A 23,784-nucleotide genomic window follows, 5' to 3' on the forward strand; every position below is an offset into this window, starting at 1 on the left:
TTGCTCACATTTTGTGAAATATTCATGTAAAACCAGCTTGCATTGTAATATGATGCACATGCACCTAATTTGCAAGAATTCAAAATTTTCACTCACTTTGAAGACATACTGAATACATACATTAGTGGACATAGCCCAGCTTTCCAGTGCCGCCATGTGTGCTGAAAAATGAAAACTGAGCATCCAGCTGACCTGATGTGATAATTGACAACAAGTTGCAACAGCCAACATTTCGGAAGTGAAGTACAGCTGACTGGTTTGAAATGTCTTAAATTCAGAATTTCTACATTGCACTCATGTTTTGGGTATTTCACAGAAATGTGTCAGTTGAAATAAAATTAGCCTTACTGCCATGGAAACACTGGATTATTGTACCATGTTTGACTTATCGAACATTTGATTCATTACTTATGAAATGTTTAAATTCTCACAAATTTCAAGTTAAAGACCACAATTCTGCCAAATTAAGAATAGACTTCTAATATCTGAGGTAACTTCTCCAAGATTCCATTTGTCTTAGGTTTCAAATGTCCACAGTGTAAATATGACGGAATTATCCCACTGCAGCCAGGAATAAAGACTAAATATACTCATCAAATTAAGTAAAGGAGCAGTTAATATATTACTTTAGTTAATCTGTCATATGCAGTGCTCCTTAACTTTATTGAACAGTATAAGATTCATTCTCTGAGCAGCTCAAAGCTGAAGACAATATGTCACTGTTATATTTTTATATCAATACAGTTTTCAACAGAATTATTTCAATAAGTGATGAAAGCAGTTTACTAGATTTGATCAAAAGAAAAACATTGTGAGACTGCACAATAAGCAAGACTGGCCTTGCAACTCTGCACATCCACCAGCTCCATTAGAATATGTGTCAGTTGACATGGCAGTGCTACCTGAAAGTTTCTCTTAAGGAAGTCATTAAATCAATATACTCTCTTGTATGGTGTATGATTCATCAGGACAGACATGTGCATTGTGAAACATGCCTTGACCTGATTAATAACAAAACTACAAGGTAACAGTGCTGTCGTTATGACTGATGACATAACTGTGTACTCTATCATGTGGAACAAGGATGTGTGACTATACAGTGTCCTGTATGAACACACAGACAATCTATTTCTAGATACTGAAACAAATCAATCATACATAATTATTCTGACCTAGTTTGCAATGACTACAACTTATATCATTTAGGAAGGAAATACGTAAGAACATGGCATAAACGATGACGAAATGTAACTTTTTTCTTACAAGAACTGCATTTCTCAGCAAAGGTAATGAATCAACATTTCCTTAAAATAAGAACAAGAACAGAGTGGTTTAGTATGCTATTGGTGTACTTAACTACACTCTGTTGTATAATGTTTTGTCAGCAAACTGTTCCTAAATCAGTTAACATTAGCGTGAAAACATGACCCAAACAAAAGTGTTCCACAATTAATGAAACCCAGCTAATGTACTGCAGTGAAATACACAATAAACTTGAAATCAACCTGACCCTAGTTCATCAAGTCCATTGACAAGCATGCATGATGGTGAACCAACATAATAGTGAGATGTACATTAACAAGTAGTCTGCAGAATAACATATCTATTGAGCTACGTGTATACCCTTCTCTAAAACACATACACAATAATACACATACACAAAAATACACATACACAATAACACATGCCACTGTTAATTGATTGGCTTTAAAAGCAATTTTGTTGTAAATTAACAATGCACCTTCCTGTAAGGCTAATCACTTGTCCAGGTGGTGTAGGTTAAATAACACAACTGCAGGATGAAATAACAACAGTATGGACCTTAAGGTAGCTATATCACCTACATGGTAGTACAGATTATGTAATACTCTATGGCCATATATAACAACAGTATGGACCTTAAGGTAGCTACATCACCTACTTGGTAGTACAGATTATGTAACACTCTACGGCCATGTATAACAACAGTATGGACCTTAAGGTAGCTATATCACCTACTTGGTAGTACAGATGATGTAATACTCTACGGCCATGTATAAAAACAGTATGGACATTAAGGTAGCTATATCACCTACTTGGTAGTACAGATTACGTAATACTCTATGGCCATGTATAACAACAGTATGGACCTTAAGGTAGCTATATCACCTACATGGTAGTACAGATTATGTAACACTCTACGGGCCATGAATAAAAATAGTATGGACCTTAAGGTAGCTATATCACCTACTTGGTAGTACAGATTATGTAATACTCTACAGCCATGTATAACAACAGTATGGACCTTAAGGTAGCTATATCACCTACTTGGTAGTACAGATTATGTAATACTCTACGGCCATGTATACTCTACAGCCATGTATAACAACAGTATGGACCTTAAGGTAGCTATATCACCTACTTGGTAGTACAGATGATGTAACACTCTACGGCCATGTATAACAACAGTATGGACCTTAAGGTAGCTATATCACCTACTTGGTAGTACAGATGATGTAACACTCTACGGCCATGTATAACAACAGTATGGACCTTAAGGTAGCTATATCACCTACATGGTAGTACAGATTATGTAATACTCTATGGCCATATATAACAACAGTATGGACCTTAAGGTAGCTATATCACCTACTTGGTAGTACAGATTATGTAACACTCTACGGCCATGTATAACAACAGTATGGACCTTAAGGTAGCTATATCACCTACTTGGTAGTACAGATGATGTAATACTCTACGGCCATGTATAAAAACAGTATGGACATTAAGGTAGCTATATCACCTACTTGGTAGTACAGATTACGTAATACTCTATGGCCATGTATAACAACAGTATGGACCTTAAGGTAGCTATATCACCTACATGGTAGTACAGATTATGTAACACTCTACGGGCCATGAATAAAAATAGTATGGACCTTAAGGTAGCTATATCACCTACTTGGTAGTACAGATGATGTAATACTCTACGGCCATGTATAAAAACAGTATGGACATTAAGGTAGCTATATCACCTACTTGGTAGTACAGATTACGTAATACTCTATGGCCATGTATAACAACAGTATGGACCTTAAGGTAGCTATATCACCTACTTGGTAGTACAGATGATGTAACACTCTACAGTCATGTATAACAACAGTATGGACCTCCAAGAAACCATAGCACCTGGTGGACAGTATATATTGTATAACCAGTATCTCCCCAAGATGTCAGCGACTGAGACATACACAATTCTTGTTGCCAGTTTGCCATTAGTACACCGGTCATCCTGAACCACAGGTGACATAAGCACCCAGTCAAGGCATGAGGGTTGTAAGAGTCAGGTAACAGGCAATTTGTGCAACAATGGATTGATCAGGAAAAGGATTCATGTCAAGAATACAGGGAGATTGATTGACAGAAAGGGACAATGAAACGTGTGGGAACAATGAAATCAACATGACAGTTAATGAAATGTACAACTTTGTTACTGACATGTACCTCTCACGCTGTTAATGGAATTGGGTAATATCCAGTGTTATATGGTAAGATTATTTGGCCCTTCTAAATTAGGACAAGTAAAGATCAGATGATGAGATTAGGTGAAAGGTGCTTGCCACTCATCAAACCAGACAGTGACAATAAAAATAACAGAGATGTGATGTGTGACAAACCACATGATTTATTTTAAAGCGGTAATAGTGTATAAGAGGAACAAAAATAGACACTGTGTTCTATAGTAGAAATGAACTTTAATTGTCCAAGTAGGTATGAGCATAACCATTAACAATGATCGCGCCACACGAAACATATATTTAGAATATACACAGAATGATCAGAGTAAAATATACTAGAACATCTAGACGAAGAGAGAGAACACCTGATGTTTTCATAATCTTATAGCTAATGTATTATGCAATGACAACAGAAAGACTCAGTTGTTATTTACCTCCTTTGGAAGAAATACGAAATGTTTCACACAGGATGGTTGTTACTATACTTTGAACAGCAAAAGACATCCATTTAAAAACATGCAATCTCATAAAAGTAGGCATTCATGTTTGTCTTCTATTTATACACTTGACAAAAGCCTGTTTTGTTTCTTTTGCTGTTCAGTATGGAATTATGGATTGTTGATTAACAAATTTGTTGATTTTGAAAGACAAAATGTCAAAGATACCATCATCGGTTGTGTACTATAAGAAAGAAATTGACAAATGTTTCTTTGAATTTCTAAATAAAATTATTTTTCAACAGAGTAGAAGTAATTGAACAAGGTGACGATAAATGTCAAGGCAGTTTACTTTGGGATTTTTATCATATCACAAACTTTAGATCTCTGAAATTTTAAAAAATCAAACATATGATGAAATCAACTGAGACGTTTAGGTTTTCTGAATTCCAGCTTGAGTTACATAAAATATACATGTCAAGTAGACCATTATCATCATGAACATTGAGTAGCATACTAAATCATTACTTCTATTACTTATTTTTCTAAAAAAAGAAAGAAAGAAAGAAAGAAACAAAGAAACAAACAGAAAGAGAAGAGATATATTTGACATAAACTAAGGAAAATTTGAATTGTTAAATGCCCAACATCATTACAGATGCAGCCACCTGAAAGACAGAGGACGGTAGTAATGATACATGTAGCAGTTATCTTAATGCTGGATGAACTTGGTCACATGACACTGAGTTCTTTGCGTCCTTACTTCTGACACTAATGGAACGGTAAACCCCAGGCTGTCCTAACAATGCAGCTTGTAGACTGGGAAGCATCTTCAGTTGCTTCAAATTCTAAGTTAAATACATTTGTAAATTTGGTACATTCAACCAGGAAAGCATTGGTAAATACAGATTCAGCCATTAATGCTTAATGATGTCATGGAGACAAAATCCCGTTCAAAGTACCTTGCATGACAGAATCTTTGTTTGAACAAATTTGGCAGACATCTTTCGCACTCAGTGTCACTGAGATAAAGAAAACTTTCCACAAATGCCACAACAATTCCAAACACGAAAAGCAAAATTGGAGGTTAAGCAACCGTCAAATTAATCCGTCAGAAACATGACTTTTAGAAAATTCCACAAATCCAGTGTTTTCTTCTCCAGTTCATCTTAACCATTCTTCATCTTCGCAAACATGGCTGTTTGCCAAGGACAGGCAACTCTGCAATATTACATCACTTGCTAGCCACTAAAGCATCTTCATGTTGTTCACCACGGATGCTATTTAATCAAACTAGAGGCCTCAGGGCAAAGGAAAGCTGACCAGAAATGGTCTAAATGTTTGTACTTCACAACAAATAACAGCCCTGAGTCCTTTAAAAGCTGTCTAAACCATGCACTCACTATATTTGTGTGGGCTCACGATGAAGTGACATAAATTAAGCAAATGACCTCTGGACATGTTAAATGACCACTACATGACTCGGACACCATGGTCTTGATTCCAAAAACAAATTTGATTCTTGCCCTACTTTCCACACAGACTTATCAAACAAGCTCCTGCCATTTCAATAATGGAAAAAACACTCCCACTGTCATCTTGAATAACATGTAATGTACATCATTCATCATCAGCATTTTTTATTGTCTACTTGCATTATCTTTGAAATTAATTAGAAAAAGATAACTTTTGCATGAGAAATTCATTGTTATTCACATGTGAATTGATGTTTTTACACTTGACAGATATGTCTGTTTTAGGGTCTGTATATTCTTTATACTTGATTCCTGATTGGTGGTTATCATCTGAGCGACACATATGAGCAACTGGTCTGCTGTGTTGTATTTTAATTCATCTGGTTTTGAGATTTACGTCCACACATTGGCAACTTTATTGATCTTGACTCAAATATTAACATATTATATTCATTGCTGGAATCCTAACAGTGTTTTTTGCATTCTAGAAAACTTCTGGAATCTAACAGGCCTGGGTTTGGTTGAGCGTAACTTGCTTCAATGGATAGAATAGCTTCTCAAATCTTGAGACTTATGGTAGGTGGGTAAACAGTTTTTGTTTTTGGACTTGAATTTGTTAAAACCTTTTGTGCTGGTCCAGACATGGTAATGACTATTTCATTAACTTCATCTGTCAAACATAATCAGCTGGGATACAGCAACATTCATCTTAATTTCAAGTAACTGTGCTTCTTTCACCATACACTTCAGTGAGCAACATTTGCTCCTGGTCATTGAAGACAATATGTGATTATTTTCACTAAATCCAAATACATAAATGATGTAAAGCTAATGTCCAATAAACTCTCCAGTAGGAAATGAAGGCTTTAAAGCCCATTACAACACAATGTCACATGTATTTGTTCTGTGACTACCATTCTTACATGGAGACAACATTCAGTTGTCATGTAATGCTTTAAATACACAACCAACTGCCAATGGACATTGCCAGTATTTTTGTTAGAGATAAAATCACTGAAACAGTATTGTTCAATGTAAGTTTGTTTGGCATCCATTACAGCCAGGCAACTGTCATGAGCCTCCAGAGTCTATCCGACTGTGATCTCCGCATGCACACATTAATGTCTGCACACATCTGCCCCTGGGGCAGTCGAAACTGACCACTATCTGACTCTCACAACAAATCCTGCACTTCCATTCTAAGATATCCCTGAACTTGGAACTGAAGTACATCCTTGTATAACACTGCTCTCCACTCTCCATGTGTCAGACATTTAAAACTGTTGCATTTTACTAAATGTAATTTTGGAATGAATAACAACGAATAATTATAAATATTGTGATTAATAAAGTGTTCTGAACTAGTATATATTTACAGAAACTCAAAACTTGTTTCCTGAAAAATTTCAAGGATAATTCTGTAATGAAATGATGGATTGAACATTTACAGAACTGTAGAGTCTGAAATCTCCCCATGCCAGGTACTGTACAACTTATACACAAATACATAGGTGAGCACACATGATTCAGGTTAGAGGTTTAGGTGATAACAATTTAAGATAAGTTGATGGTTATAAGGAAGCTAGCATATTAAAGACCATGTTGACAGTAAGCTGATAATTTTTGTAATTGCTATTTTAAATATATTTTGGTTCAGTAAAATCTACCTTGAAACCGATTTTGGAATATACATCTAACACACAATGACACAGACTTAGAACATACTTGAAATATACTAAATTAATCATGCTACACAGTCTCCTCAATTTTATACATTTGCTGAAATATACAACCTGAATTTCATCTGACACCTCCCTATGCCTCATTATAACACTCTCCTCATTATAGCACCACCACCATCTCCCCTTGGAGCCTGACATGCCCCCAGGGTGAGGGGTAACAAATTGGTTTACAGATTCCGATTGTAATCAACATGGTGGTGTCTGTACCCTCCAGCCATTTACAAAACACTATTTTTATGTTTATTTCACAAGTTTGTGTTTATTGATTTTGTTCTTTTGTCCGGATGGCCATCTTGTGTTCAACTCTGGAGGAGATGTTTGTGATTGTTCTTGCTTCATACATGTATATATTTCAAATTTCTTCTTTCACTTTTTTTCTTAATATTCTCTTTTAATATCACATTACCCAATCAAAATACAGGTTGAGAAATCTAATTGATCTGTAGTCCTTTTATCGAGTGAGTGAGTGAGTGAGTGGGTGGGTGGGTGGGTGGGTGAGTGAGTGAGTGAGTGAGTGAGTGAGTTGGGGTTGGGGCCTTGTGGATGTAAGCTGGTTCATGCCACCATGGTTGAAGATCTGCTCGATGGTGTAGAGGACAGAGTGCCTGCTCCAGAGATTGGTGGTTTGATTCCTGTCAACAGAGAACATTTACACCCCCAACTTGTCACCATTCTTGGCACTTGGTATTCAGGAGGGGTTGGGTGGGGGGGAATGGGCTGATGCAGGGACTGGTCAGAATGGAAGCAGTAACCTGTGGCTGAGTGAGGTCTTTGGGTTAAACTACACTATCTCAGTGGAGCAATCTTTAGCTTGAAACGCCTTTACCAAGGTAATTTACTTATGTATTTGTGGAGAGACTGGCTACAGTGACACTCGCTGTATAACTGGTGCACAACTGTTTACTACAACTGATGTAGACCATGGTCCCATACTGACAGGTTCAATCTGATGTTTGAACACAGGATGAGCAGGTCATGGCCCCACAAATATATTGTACATCTTCTATACAACAATGACGATGTTGATGAACAAAATGAGGATACAAAATTATTGAGACAAAGGAAACTTGTTTTCATGGTCAAAGGCATAACTTTCAATTTGAATTAATTCATTTCCATTGAAGCATGGGTGAAATGGTCTGATAAGGATGATGGTGAAGTTAAATGGTTTAATAACATAATAAAATTGTCTAGACTTGAGATCAGACTGAGACTTGAACAGATTCACTCCAAGAGATTACATTCTTATTCAATTAAGCTTGTTCACTTGCTCTGATCAGAATACCAGAGCCACTCCCCTGGGCAGGATGAAACAGACAACGGCTGTCATTCACTGTCATGCAATTGACAAAGACAAGAAATTAGCACCAGGTACCAGTGTGATTATCAGCTGATGGGGGGAATCTGTGAGGCGGTGAGGGAACATCAAAGCAGTTGGGGGTGGAGGTGTTACATAGCTTGGTGTCAGTAGGGGGGAGTTGGAGATATGAGGTGATAGGAAGTGAAGTACAGGAAGGGAGTAGCGGCCATGGTTTGAGATTCCACAGTGCTAGAGGTGGACAAAGGGTTTGCAGATGCTCATCTTGTCCACTAGGCTTCTATATGGGGGTCAGCACCTATATGGCAGTCGGCACCTATATGGCAGTCAGCACCTATATGGCAGTCAGCACCTATATGGCAGTCAGCACCTATATGGCGGTCGGCATCTGTAAACCCGTGAAGGTCCCGGGGTAGAATAGGCCTTCAGCAACCCATGCTTGCTAAGAAAGGCGACTGTGCTTGTTGTAAGAGGCGACTAACGGGATCGGGTGGTCAGACTCACTGACTTGGTTGACACATGTCATCGGTTCCCAGTTGCGCAGATCGATGCTCATGTTGATGATCACTGGATTGTCTGGTCCAGACTCAATTATTCACAGACAGCCACCATATAGCTGGAATATTGCTGAGTGCGTCAAACTAAACTCACTCACTCAAGGCATCTATATGGCAGTCAGCATCTATATGGCAGTCAGCATCTATATGGCAGTCAGCATCTATGTGGAGGTCGGCATCTATGTGGAGGTCGGCATCTATGTGGAGGTCGGCATCTATATGGCAGTCAGCACCTATATGGCAGTCAGCATCTATGTGGAGGTCGGCATCTATGTGGCAGTCAGCATCTATATGGCAGTCAGCATCTATGTGGAGGTCGGCATCTATGTGGAGGTCGGCATCTATGTGGAGGTCGGCATCTATGTGGAGGTCGGCATCTATATGGCAGTCAGCACCTATATGGCAGTCAGCATCTATGTGGAGGTCGGCATCTACTAGTATATGTCGGTCGGCATCTATATGGAGGTCGGCATCTATATGGCCTTCATGAGGGACGGAGGCACTCAAATCAGTGTGAAGTGTGGGGATCATTGTAATTCCCCCAGGGTAGGGTGTCTGAGTGAGGGGTGGAGTGGGGTATGACCTAATGGGAGATACAGGGAGTGGACTTGAAGAGTAGGTCTATTGTGGAGGGGCAGCTGAAGGAGACATAGCAGTGATCAGCTGATGAGGCATTGTAGTGATCAATGAGTTCCTTGATAGTAGGCAATCATTAGGCAATAGGGGTGGGGGGAGGGGTGTGAGTGCTGGGGAGTGGGGGAACATGGGTGTGAGGGTGGGATCCACTGTTAGGGCACAGATAGTGTCCTATATTTTGTTAAGCAGGGAGAAATTGCTGGAGACTGAAACATACCCGGGTACAATCAATTCTAGAGATATATTTGTCACATCTAGATTCAGACACCTGCATCTTGTGGGCGACAGGACCATTCAAATGTCCAACACTAGGGGAAGTTGTCCAGCATTAGCAAGGTCAGCGTCTGACAATAGGGCAGTCGCTGGACAAACCCTTGGAAGACCACTCCTGCAGCATAGGGGTTGACAGACACTCAGTTCTAGATGGATAATGGCAATATTAAATGTGGCATTTATGGCCAAAGTGTGGGTGGAGGGAGGGTGGGTCATTTAAGGTTAGGGTGGTGTCAGACAATGGCTGTGACACTAATGGGGTGGCAGTGGACAATATGGGGTGTGACTGGTCTGTTGCAGTGTGGGTGCAAATCACTGCCATATTGTTGGGTAGGTGGTACAAGGAGGTGTCCTGATGGACGTATTGATGCATTGACTACGCTGAAACTGTAATAAAACCTTCATGGATGAACCCATTGCAGAGAGCACATGTTTGTGACACTATATAGGGGTAGTTTGATTTACATTCTTTCACCCCATGCACATGCATAAAAGTGTTTCAAAACTGAACACCTCACTGTCATTCCAAGGTACATGGGCAGCCCATGAACATCTTACTGTTATACAAGGGTACACGGGTGGACCATGAACACCTCACTGTTATACAAGAGTACATGGATGGACAATGAACACCTCACTGTTATACAAGGGTACACGGGTGGACCATGAACACCTCACTGTTATATAAGGGTACATGGATGGACAATGAACACCTCACTGTTATACAAGGGTACACGGGTGGACCATGAACACCTCACTGTTATATAAGGGTACATGGATGGACAATGAACACCTCATGTTTTACCAGTGTACAGCACCAAATGTCTAGACCCTTATTTAACACCAAGTTTCGGACAGTCATGCACACTGAAAACCGACCCACAAGTAGACAGTCCCTGAATCACATTATTTTCCCTACTGCTAAGCGCTTTCTGCAGTGCTAAAGCCTCACATGAAGCAAGTCTAGATTTCCTCAGGTGATGTTGTCTCTGAGCCTCTGGTCTCCCTGGGGCTCGTTTTCAATTTAAATGGGTTGTTTGTTCCCATCAAGATCATATATATTCAGAGACTAAGCATTTGTCTAACCCACAAGTGCCCCAGGTTGCTGCGTCCCAGCAAGTGGTGGTACTGGACACACATTAGAGGAATTGACACAGAGGTGTGCAGCATTGCAGGGGACAGGGGCACCTTGGGGTGTGGGTGGTTTATGTGATGGTTTGTGAGTAGGGCGAGGATATACTGATTTACATGAAAGCACAAGTGTTCAGTTATTTTTTTTCATTTTTTTCACAAGTTATGCAATACAAAGCTTAAGGTGAAACCTGGAGAAACGTGAAAGGAACACCAAGTCTTGTCCTTTCTTGTGTTTCCTTTTCTGTTCTCATTGACCCATGAAGGTCCTGGGGTAGAATAGGCCTTCAGCAACCCATACTTGCCATAAAAGGCGACTCAGCTTGTTGTAAGAGGCAACTAACGGGATCGGGTGGTCAGACTCACTGACTTGGTTGACACATGTCATCAGTTCCTAATTGTGCAGATCAATGCTCATGTTGTTGATCACTGGATTGTCTGGTCCAGACTCGATTATTTACAGACCGCCGCCACATAGCTGGAATATTGCTGAGTGCGGCCCAAAACTAAACTCACTCACTCACTCAGAATAGAATAGGGAGGATAAATCAGCCAAAATGATGAAGTTATAAATATTATGAAAACTTTAGATTACCAGCTAGGTACTCATGTATCACATGCTATGTTATACTGTAGTCATGCACAACTTCCCGTCTTCAAGGTCAAGATGATGAACTCCATCTAGACACTACTGTCAAGTGCTGAGAGAGGCTGTGTAAAGACATGCTAAGTGCTTGTATATGTGGTTCTTACAGAGCATGAAACTCATCTCTGATATCCACAGACACTGATTGTCCTGAACAACAACTATGTTGTACAATGTAAGGCCTTAACTGTCATTTCCTCCTTTCCTACCATCATGTATCCAAATCCAGCAATTATAACAAGTGTAGTGCTGCAGGCAGGTGGAGAAAGGGGAGAAACACAAGAGTAGGGAATGGGAGGGGGTGGGGGATCTTAGATGAGGGTATCACTAAGTGTCTCCCCATCATGTAGAGTAAACAGAGAGGACCTCTGATGATGTAACATGGCTACTGGTCTCCTTCCCTGCTGGATGCTGGCAAACATGCATGACACCTCAACTGGCATGGAGACTGTGACTTATATTAATGGCCTTTTATTATATCAGTGTTATCATGGGGAGAGATAGCCTTGAAAGATGTTATCATGTGCAAATTAGTAAGTTAATCAAGTGCTAGGCTGGTTATTCCCTGGTGAGGAAAGTCAGAAACACCAGCCAATGGTGAGCTGGGCAAACATCACTTGGGACAATAGTTCCTTCTTGAAAACCAGTAGATTGTTTAGTCACTTTTCCTTGTTTGTATATTTCAATGTGCTGTGGGAGGATTTGTGGTGCTGTTAAATAATATAACAAAACTATGATTGCTATTATTATGTGTTCATTCAAAATATATTATGATAAGTATGGCTGAGCAAAACTGTCAAAATAGTTGAACAAAATCCATATATTGATAAGACCAGTTCCTGAACATTTTATATTTATATATGCCTGTATATAATATATATTATTATATATACACATAAAACATTATCATTGACTAAAGAAGGGTGTTATCAGCATGTAGAGGAAATATGAAGATATAAACAAGGATATGAAAGAGAGGAGGATGTAGGTTTGGAGGCATTGCTGTTTACACAGCCTGGAAATCATTGTAATATATATAGATTCATGATACTGATGACTGTAGTAGTAGCAGCAGCAGCAGCAGTAGTAGTAGTAGTAGTAGCAGCAGCAGCAGCAGCAGCAGCAGCAGTAGTAGTAGCAGCAGCAGTAGTAGTAGTAGTAGCAGCAGCAGCAGCAGCAGCAGCAGCAGCAGCAGTAGTAGTAGCAGCAGCAGTAGTAGTAGTAGTAGCAGCAGCAGCAGCAGCAGCAGCAGTAGTAGCAGCAGTAGTAGTAGTAGTAGTAGCAGCAGCAGCAGCAGCAGCAGCAGCAGCAGCAGTAGTAGTAGCAGCAGCAGTAGTAGTAGTAATTCACAGTAGTTGTGTGAAATATACATGTCTACACGGAACTCTTTCCCTGACACAAATGTCATAGTGACTATCGGTATCAACTGTGACTACAATAATTGATGGTGATACCCCAGTGTGTTGAAGCTAAACCATCAGCAGCAAAGTATCTGCCAGGATAATATTTTCCATCAAACTCATTATGTTTTTGATGAAGGCCCTTTCATGGTCACAGTAAACTTCAGACAACACCATTTTGATACAAACTGAAATCAAGATTGATCCCACAAACTTCTTCTTAAAAGAATTCTTTTAACCCACAAGCATCAAATTTGGAGGTTAATCCATAAGGACTACATGACAATTGTATCAGATATCTCATTATGGTACAAACATTCTTCTGCAGCTAAACCCCCAAACCATCTCTACCCTCCCCCAAATCAAACTGGACATGGAATACCCAGCTTGGACACAATTACAGCAAATAACAGACAGGTTTTCAGCTTACTTATCGAGTTGGTTATCAAGAATGGATTATAAATGTCTTTTGAACTACAGGAGGCCCAGGGCCCTTCAAGGGAGGGCTTGTACAGCCGTCAAAGAGCCATTAGGTGGGGGGGAGAAGATGTGATCCTGCAGATAAGGGAGAGGAGGGTCTGTATAGGGGCTCATCAACATCAACCCTTTGTGATGCAGGGGTGAGGGTGCTATTGTCACTTTAAATGGAGTAGGAATCCTGCATGGGAGATGAAGGGATCATGGCCAGCAGGTTCCCAGGGGTATTGTTTTGGAAACTGTTACAATGGATTGGGGGTAATTGGTGTTCCAGGGTAATTAGAAATGCCTGTCTTGTAATTTGCAAGCAGAAATGAACAACAATCTAACTGTCTCTTCAGTTTTTAAGACACTTTCATAAATTACGTCAAAACATGCTTAAATGTTCTGATGAATTTGAAATAAATTACCCTGACTCTCTTGAAAGGGTTTAATGAAGCAACTACCCCACAATTATTTGGCCAAGAGTCTGAAGACTGCATACATCATCTTAATAGAATGTGTGGTATATACTATGAATATGTGCACCAAAGGCCTGTGATCTTCGTATGTATATGCAATAAAGAACATCTCATATTTCATGTCATACAGTTGTACAGTGATTATAGAAAAAATGCATACATGGATTTTTTAAGTAAAAATTTTATGATATTGTGACAAAATACTTGCTTATATTACCATAAATATGACTGAAAATCCTAGCTACTACTACTATTAGTATACTTTTACTTATGGCTTAGATTAAACTGTTCTAAGAGCCCAAATCTACCTAATCCTGTAAAAACACTCACAAAACTTGATTTTGTTACCATATTTTTTTTTCAACATCAGCATACATTTTATTATCATCATCGGTAATGAATATGTCTCAAACTCTCCTCCCCAACCAACAGAACCATGTAAGCTAACTGAAGCCTTACTTGAACAGCTTATCTCCTGTGATGTAATCCTCATTATCTCAGCAGCTGATCTGCTAATCTCAAGGACTAGTACCACCCACTCGTATCTCTCATTATCAGATAAGACAAACCACTTTGATGCCAGGCATGGTATATCACATGTATGTCCCTGTTGGTAGATAACACTGGCTGCTTGGTGTTTGTAAACAGGCCACAGCTTCAACACTTGCCATCACTCAGTGCATCAGGGGAGAGTACTCTAATGCATGGATTACCTGCAAACCATGGCGAATCAATTTTACAGGTATACCATGTGAAAATACTGAAACATATGAAATATGTGCAAATCTGAAATATATTAAATATGTGCAGAATATAAGAATCAGCAATGACCCATATCATTCAAATTTGAAGTTTTCATAAATGCTTTTGCTCAGAATAACATTGGGCATGTTTCTATTAAAGAAGGTGTTATTGCACACTATATAGTTGGTTCCATGTTAATTCCTATGGTTTATAAGGTTACTAATTTTTTAAACAAGATATCAGTGAGTTAGTGAAATGTGACAGAATCTTGTCCAAGAGATGACGCAGAAAGGAGCATAGAGCACCAAATGCAGAATGTTTCCCTTGCTCTGTCTAAAATCTACTATAAAACATGTCACAAAATAAATGTTTAAACTTTCAATTTAAATGTTAAACAAGTAAATATTCACAACTAATCCCCATGACTTTTTCATCAGTCTACATTTGTTTCATGTCACTACAACACTTCATTTCAGATTGTTTTTTCTTGTGATGGTGACCACATAATTGAATAAGTCAGCATGCTCCAGCGATGACATGTTACCTCTGATATAACTGTGCGTCTATCTTGCTAATATTGCCTTCAAGCAATGAATGCTAATCACAACTAATTTGTCTGCATTCACTGGGGCTTGGCAGATGAAAACAACATAAACCACAAAGCCTCTTCATATGTAAGAAATGTGCATGGATTACCTCAGCCATATCTTGTCAGTCTGTCAGTGCCTGAAGCCATGTTGACACAATGGTCCAAGTTCTTATTTATTCTATACCTAGGTGATATAATTATCTCCTCGACACATGGACTAACACAGTCAGTGTTGATACTCATGAATGACATGAACATTATCTGGATTTCGATATGTTTCATTGTTGTGCATTGCAGTGATTGTTTTGGGAACAATGGTTAGGAATATAGCACAATAGCAGCACCAGCTCTGTGTTTATCTGAAATCCATCACCTGATGTCATTAAGGGGTGAGTTACAAGTGAAATTGAGTTTAATCACTTTCCACCCCAGGGCTAAAAGAAGCTCAGGATATCTTATCACCTTGCTAATCCTCTGATTAAGATAATTCTCTCGTCCAATCCGCCCTGATTCTCCCCTTTAATTTCACATTGATGTACTTCATCATTGTTATTAACTGTCAGCTAGAATTTACAGAAGACAAAATGAGTTAATAGGAAATAGAATAGGAAAACATCATTTGCAAGTATCATGTTTGAAATAGTAACCCACAAGATCATTTGGTGTGTAAAAATAACTGAATTATCAGAGTTGGTGACAGCAGAAGTGAGCCTCACATATTTCGGTTTATGTGGGATTTGAACCCAGGTCTTCAGCATGACAAACAAACACTTTTACCATTAGGCAACCTTTTGCCAGTTAAATTGTTAAGAAAGAAGAGTGTACAAGAGTATATTGTAGGTCTACAAAGTTTGTAGTATGAAGTTAAAACTTTCTAAAGTATCTTGGCCGACTCTATAAACTAAGGTGCGAAGCCATGGCATACTTTAAATTATTTTCAGAATACATTGGAAGTAGAGGATAAAAGCAGTAAATGAACGAATGACAGACTACTGGATTTGGACATTTCCCTGAATTGTGCAAATACAAGACATTATTGAGCTTGGAAGAAGAATATGATCAGACTGGGTCATTTCTCTTGCAAGTCTCAATCAATCAGTTTATGTCTCTTCAAGACAATAAAAATGTCATGTGGCATCTAAAACAATTAACATTTATAGGTTTTGTCACATGAAAGGACTATTCCTCATAAGGAAGTTGTGAAGATGTAAAACTTTCAAAATTGAAATATAGCCTGAACGTTTTACCGTTACATTGTAGAAAGACATTTGTCAAATGTTATCAAACGTGTTCAACGTCCATACATGACTGATGACAATCTTTGACTGAGTGGGAGACATGGGCAAGCTTCTCCTCACAGGCACTCAGTACTGCTAGCCCAGTTGTCTGGAGTGCCACAGTTTCCTGTTCTATACACAGGTCAGGCTGAGTGAGTGAGTGAGTGAGTGAGTGAGTGAGTGAGTGAGTGAGTGAGTGAGTGAGTGAGTGAGTGAGTGAGTGAGTGAGTGAGTGAGTGAGTGAGTGAGTGAGTGAGTGAGTGAGTGAGTGAGTGAGTGAGTGAGTGAGTGAGTGAGTGGAAAATACATACAACACACATTCAAATCAGTTTGTTCTTTCTGATCATAATATTTTCATATCATCATGTCATCAGACAAGAAAACACAAGCACCTGCATTTGACACAAGCACCTGCATTTGACACAAGCACCTGCATTTGACAAGTTTCTCCCAACCAGTAATGATAAAATACACATTAGTGAAATCAACAATACAATGTGTCCACCCAGTGTGACCATACCAATAAAACAAACTACTAGATCTCACCACTTGTATATTGAGCTAGGACCTTCAGTCACCTATAGCAAATCAACAGTGAAAACAACAACACAAGAACCCAGTACACACTGTAATACAGTGGAGAGCACAGAATATACGTGATACATACAAGCCATCAACAACACAACTGATTCTCTAAATGATGGACCAAGGTCTTTAAAGAAATCTTTTGTGAAATCATGCTACCAATATCTTACTGATCACTGACTCAATGCAATGAAAAACTGGATCAGATATTCATACAGATCTACTCTAATGTTGGCTTGCATCCATATTTAGTCATAAACATCATCCTATGTGCTGGCCTTTGGTAGATAGAAATTGCTATAAAACATTTAACTGATGCAGATTTGCTTTGGTCCAGTGATCAAAGGCAAGCCAATGCCGCTGCTATGTACATTTCAATAGCCACTGGTGTTGGCCCTCATTCATGCATGTACATCAAGCACCAGTCTCAACGATCACACAAATCAGGCACTAAACTTGTTTGTGTTATTGAAATTCCAATTTTAATGTTGTGAAGGTTTAGTGATTCTACTGTGTTGAGTGCTACAAATGGGTTAATGGGATAAAAATGAATGAATGAGATCCTAATTGGATTTGAAAATAATTACAACTTTTTGGGTAAAACAGACATGATATACCTGTAATGTTCTTATCCCACGTCAGTGATGTGAAAGAGTGGCCAAGTATAATTCTGTACATTCTCTGTCCTTGCATTACGGATCTGTATATATTCAAACTTTTGTATTTACTCTATGTATTCACGCTATGTATTCACTCTATGTATTCACTCTATGTATTCACTCTATGTATTCACTCAGCATTCACCTGATGAAGGAGCAAGAACTAGGCATGAAATGTTGTGTAAATAATAAAACAAAAAGTTGTTATCCATACAATGTGTCATGTATACAAGTACATTATACTGTGGGTTTGGGAATGTGATAAAATAACTCAGGCTCTCAGCATCACCTGTACAGAAGGGCTGCGTACCACAAGTACTGCAGTTATATCATGGTGATGGAAACTCTCAGCATCATCTGTGCAGAGGGCCTGTGTACAACAAGTACTGCAGTTAGATCATGGTGATGGAAACTCTCAGCATCACCTGTACAGAGGGCCTGTGTACAACAAGTACTGCAGTTATATCATGGTGATGGAAACTCTCAGCATCACCTGTACAGAGGGCCAGTGTACCACAAGTACTGCAGTTATATCATGGTGATGGAAACTCTCAGTATCACCTGTACAGAGGGCCTGTGTACAGTTAATATGGTATCTGATAGTTGCAGTAAAAATGATTGGTATGCATGAATTTTTGACAAGGTGCCCTGAGCTGCACCACAAAGCTGCTCCTCAAGTTTCCTCTCTTCAGCTGTGGTATATTGTATGCTGGAAGTAATGAGAAATTTCTGAACTTATGAACATGTCACAAACATTGCTAGGTGCAATTTCAGATCTGAACGTCTTTTGAATTTTCATAATTGTTTTTGTACTGTGCCCTCTCATGATGAATTATGCATTGGTATCCATCACATAAAAATAGGTGTGCTTACTTGTGTCCCTGAAATGAAAATATCACAGCTTTTGAACAAATTCTATGCAATCAGTGCTGTGTACAGAAAGTTTGAATCATATGTGCACTCAGCAGTGTATATATGTATGCCATAAAAACATCTCCCATGTTATCAACATGTCATTATGTCCAAATACACTGCCACACATATTCCAAAGTGGTTCAGTAAATCAAATTTATTACAGATAAGACATCAGCCCATACAATACTTGGATAAATATCCTGCAAATACTCATATCTAAAACCCCTGTCAACAATTAAATCAAGGATTAAGAGCTCAATTGATTCTATCAATTCTTGAAAAAATTCACAAACAAAACTGGATTAACAAATAACAGAATTCTGTACATTAATGTACAACCAAGTGGTAACCAAGCAACCAAATCTTTTTTTATTCTGGAAATAAATCAAGCGTGGGTCGTAGTATAGCTTAAGAAAGACTGCAGAATATCTTTACACATCTGAGTAAATCACATCACTTCAGAAAAGCCCCGGTATTTAATCCTGGTTTCAATGGGCAGGATGTGGATGAATGGCCCAGTCACAGTAAACAAGAGTTTTATCAGAAAGGGGCTGTGTTGAGGGTCCGGGACATAAAGCAGGTAGTTCCCCGATCCTTCTGGTGCTTGCACATATTCAATGGCAGTAGATAGGTGCTGGAGGGAAGGTGTAGTTGGGCATAATGATCACAGATTCACACGTAATTACGTAAACCACAAGAATGCCCTAAACCAACTCATGCGCCAGGATCCAGCAATTGAGATTTAAATAGGCCATTGAGCTGGATGTTTAATTAGAGATAGTGAAATGTACATAAATGTGAAGATGTTAGAGCGACTGACAGGTTATGTATATAGCTGTAATACTGGGCGAAATGGGCGAAAGTATGTCGGCAAACATTGCAAGTTACACCACTTTGTGTCATTTCCGGTCGTCACTTAAAGAGGGCCAAATGGCAGATTTGTTTAAGTCACAAGCATGGTCTTTACTCGTGCACTAAATGAGTTTTCTTATGTCCATGTATGAAGGATTCATGACTCAGTATTTGTCTGGGTTGACATTTGGGTTGTACTCCATAATTTTGCTTTTAAAGTCTAATCTGTATTTCTATCACTTACAAATAGCAACATTAATAGTCTCCACGAAATGTCAAGTTGTACATCAGACTTTTGATAAGGTTTCATTGCCTCTTTCACGGCATGTGATTATTGATAATGTTGAAAACGTGCTCTGAACATACTCTTTACAGCAGAGGAAATGATATTGCCTGTGACTTTTGTCACAATTACCCAATATGAAACTAAATCAAGGCAGAACATCATTTACACCAACACCTGCAACCACCACAAGCTCTGGACAGAAGGTCTCCTACAGATCTTAAACAAATTACTTCTATGCAATTACAGCCATGTACCATATTCCTCGGCCAGTACACTGGTCCATTAAATGTGGAAGAGCCTAATTACCTAAGTATTAATGCATGCTAGTGTCTTCAGCCTGTTTATCAACACTCCTGGAAGACTGGCTTCATGATTATGTATACACATATGTATGTGGGACATTGTCCGAAATGCCTAATTGCTTCACTTGCACATAGCATCAACAAACCATCTGTGTAATGGATCTATCCCCTTTCCCCAGGTTGCCTCACCAACAGACCATGCCATCAACGCCCCACAGACAAACAATGCCATTTGTATTTCTGGCTATATTCATTTTGAAAAAAGATTTATGATGACATATATTTATGACCATGTAAAAACGTGGTGCATTTATTATGATAGCGTCATTAGTTATATTACAAAGGATATAGTTTTAGTGGAGCTATTAAGGTCAACAATGAAGATACACACTGACACAGTCTGTATTGTTCTGGCACGACAGTCACGCAGGTTTGGCAAGGTGTGGTAATTAATGGAGGTGCTTGAAGACAGAGCATACTGACACTAGATATACCTGCTGGGGTGAGAATGTGTGTACTTGAGAGTGTATCTGTGTTCTGTAGTAGTAGCCATCATGTAGCAGTACTGTAGCCATCTCTTATCAGTACTGCAGCCACATTGTAGATGCATGTTGGCCACATTGTAGCACTGTAGCCACATTGTAGCAGTACTGTGGCCACACTTGAGCAGTACTGTAGCCACACTGTAGCAGTACTGTAGCCATCTTTTAGCAGTACTGTAGCCACATTGTAGTAGTACTGTATCCACACGTTAGCAGTACTGTAGCCACACTGTAGCAGTACTTAGCCACACTTTAGCTGTACTGTAGCCACATTGTAGCAGTACTGTAGCCACACTGTAGAAGTACTGTAGCCACACTTTAGCAGTACTGTAACCACACTGTAGCAGTACTGTAGCCACACTGTAGCAGTACTGTAGCCATACTGTAGCAGTACTGTAGCCACATTGTAGCAGTACTGTAACCACACTGTAGCAGTACTGTAGCCACATTGTAGCAGTACTGTAGCCACATTGTAGCAGTACTGTAGCCACATTGTAGCAGTACTGTAGTCACACTGTAGCAGTACTGTAACCACATTGTTGTGATGTAGTATATAAGAACAGTTTAACCACAATGTAACCAAATTGTAACAGTAATATAGGCATGTAACAAGGGATGTAAACAGCAACACAACCACACTGCAACTAGCAATGTAAAGAGATTGGACAGAGATACCAAAGGTTAATGATCCTTAACCCAATCTGTCTCAAGACTATCTAATTAGTTACAAGTTGGGAATTTCTTTTGTCCAAGATTTATTTCCTGTGTGTCCCCCAGTTACAGATGGAACACATGGCTGCAGCAAATGGAGTCAGGATTAACTTGAAAAATGATCTCATTCCACAGGTTGGATGGCCAGTTTTCTTATCATGCAGAATATCTGTTGAACATACAGCGAGGTCTGTTGGCTGGGGGAACATTAGCTCTGTATCTGCTGGCCACAGGGATAGACCATGTGTAATGGAGGGCTGTCCAACATTCATGTTTATTTCAAATGGATGTTAATTACACTGTTTACTTCATATGTTCTCCAGCTTGATAAGCTTGACCTGTCCACCATGGTCAGTCTTGGCACTCAAGGATGAACGTGAACCATGTCAAGGAATGAAAGGGGCAATTCAAAAGTTGTTTGTTTCAGAAATTCACAACTTGGCATTAAGATAGTTACTCCAGCCAGTGTTGTTCTGTTGGATATTGTTCTGTGTAGTTGTTGGATATTGTTCTGTGTAGTTGTTGGATATTGTTCTGTGTAGTTTTGAAACATAATGCCTATAACATTGTATGGTTCTTTAGGAAAAGGAGCACTTTGGGTCCAGTTGGTTTTCGGTAGGTAATATGAGGCTCACCACTTGCACATTGTTCTGTTGCTTTCAGTCACCTGTGAGTGAGTGTGTGAGTGAGTGTCACATGAAAGGACTATTTCTCATAAGGAAGTTATGAAGATTTAAAGCATTCAAAATTGAAATATAGCCTGAACATTTTACTGTTACACTGTAGAAAGACATTTAATAATAATAATAATAATAATAATAATAATAATAATAATAATAATAATACCACCGGGAGCACAGCCCTTCTGACAATCTGGGTAATGCAGAATGCTGCAGTGTTGGGGAGCCTCCATATTCTCCGGAAAGTTCTTGGTGGGTTCGACAAGGCAGTGTTTCCTGGGAGAAGTCCCATTCGCTGTCTGGGCTGCGTGTAGAGGGGGCGAGGGCCCTGAGCTGATGATGAGCTTGACCAGCCTGACTGTGCCAGGATCACCCGAACCCTCTCTGCTGCATTTCAATTTTTAATCTGTAAAACAGATAATAACAGTAATATAATAGCAATCCAACTGACTCCTTCGCCTGGATGAAGTCGGCTGGTCTCAAATGTGAAACTGAGGGCTTCCTTTTTGCTGCTCAGGACCAGTCACTTCCCACTCGCAATCGCCAGAATGTGATTCTTAAAGAAAATATCAATATGAAATGTCGTCTTTGCAATCAATTTACAGAGACTGTCCAACACCTTGTCAGTGGATGCCCTTCCTTGGCACAAACAGCATATCTTAAAAGACATGATGGCATGGCTCGCTGCTTTTATTATCGTCTCCGCCATGCCTGTGGCTTTGACTCCGAGGTCCATCCATGGTATGACCCTGAACATGTCCAGGGCGTCCTGGAAAATGATGCTTTTAAACTTCTCTGGAATAGGCCAATATACAGCCTGAGACGAATTCCAGCCAACAAAACTGATCTTGTCCTTTTTGATAAAACCAATGAAATTATTTATATCATTGAATTTTCTGTCCTTTTTGACAGCAATGTGATTGGCAAGATTCAGGAAAAGCATGATAAATATGCGGACCTCGCCTTTGAAATGTCTCGCTTGCATCCCAAGTACACTGTCGTCAGGCTCCCCATTGTCCTCGGTGCCCTTGGTTTGGTACCTCCTGATCTCTTGGCGCAGATCAGGAGAGTGCCCGGGTTCTCCACCGGGAGCACAGCCCTTCTGACAATCTGGGTAATGCAGAAGGCTGCAGTGTTGGGGAGCCTCCATATTCTCCGGAAAGTTCTTGGTGGGTTCGACTAGGCAGTGTTTCCTGGGAGAAGTCCCATTAGCTGTCTGGGCTGCGTGTAGAGGGGGCGAGGGCCCTGAGCTGATGATGAGCTTGACCAGCCTGACTGTGCCAGGATCACCCGAACCCTCTCTGCTGCATTTTCATTCTAATCTGTAAAAAAATATAATAATAGTCCATTTGTAATGCACATTTCTCCACGCATAATGCATGCTCGAAGTGCCCAATGTTGAAAGTCACACAGCACAGGATTAAATTATGCTCATTCGATACACATCAACATGAAGGGTAGGCTTTTTGGAACTGAAAGTTTTCAGATATGATTGGAATGCTCAGTATGATGGTGCAGTTCTGAGAGTGTGGGGAAGGTTGTTCCACTCCGTGGCTGTACAAGACACAAAGGATCTTTGGCCAAACCTGATG

General features: G+C 39.5%; 1 long non-coding RNA gene across 2 annotated transcripts in view; it reads right to left on the minus strand.

Moving 5' to 3' along the window:
• The window catches only part of LOC137294356 (uncharacterized), an 81,413-nt gene that overhangs the window by 27,584 nt on the left and 30,045 nt on the right, over nucleotides 1–23,784 (minus strand). The window contains exon 1 of one of the 2 annotated variants that reach the window (XR_010957517.1): nucleotides 14,510–14,692. The exons of the other annotated variant lie outside the window; for it this stretch is intronic. This is a non-coding gene — a long non-coding RNA (uncharacterized lncRNA). Of the gene's footprint in view, nucleotides 1–14,509; nucleotides 14,693–23,784 lie in introns of those variants that run through there. 2 annotated transcript variants of the gene reach the window in all.

This window comes from Haliotis asinina, chromosome 8, assembly GCF_037392515.1.
Source record: "Haliotis asinina isolate JCU_RB_2024 chromosome 8, JCU_Hal_asi_v2, whole genome shotgun sequence".
Taxonomy (NCBI): domain Eukaryota; kingdom Metazoa; phylum Mollusca; class Gastropoda; order Lepetellida; family Haliotidae; genus Haliotis; species Haliotis asinina.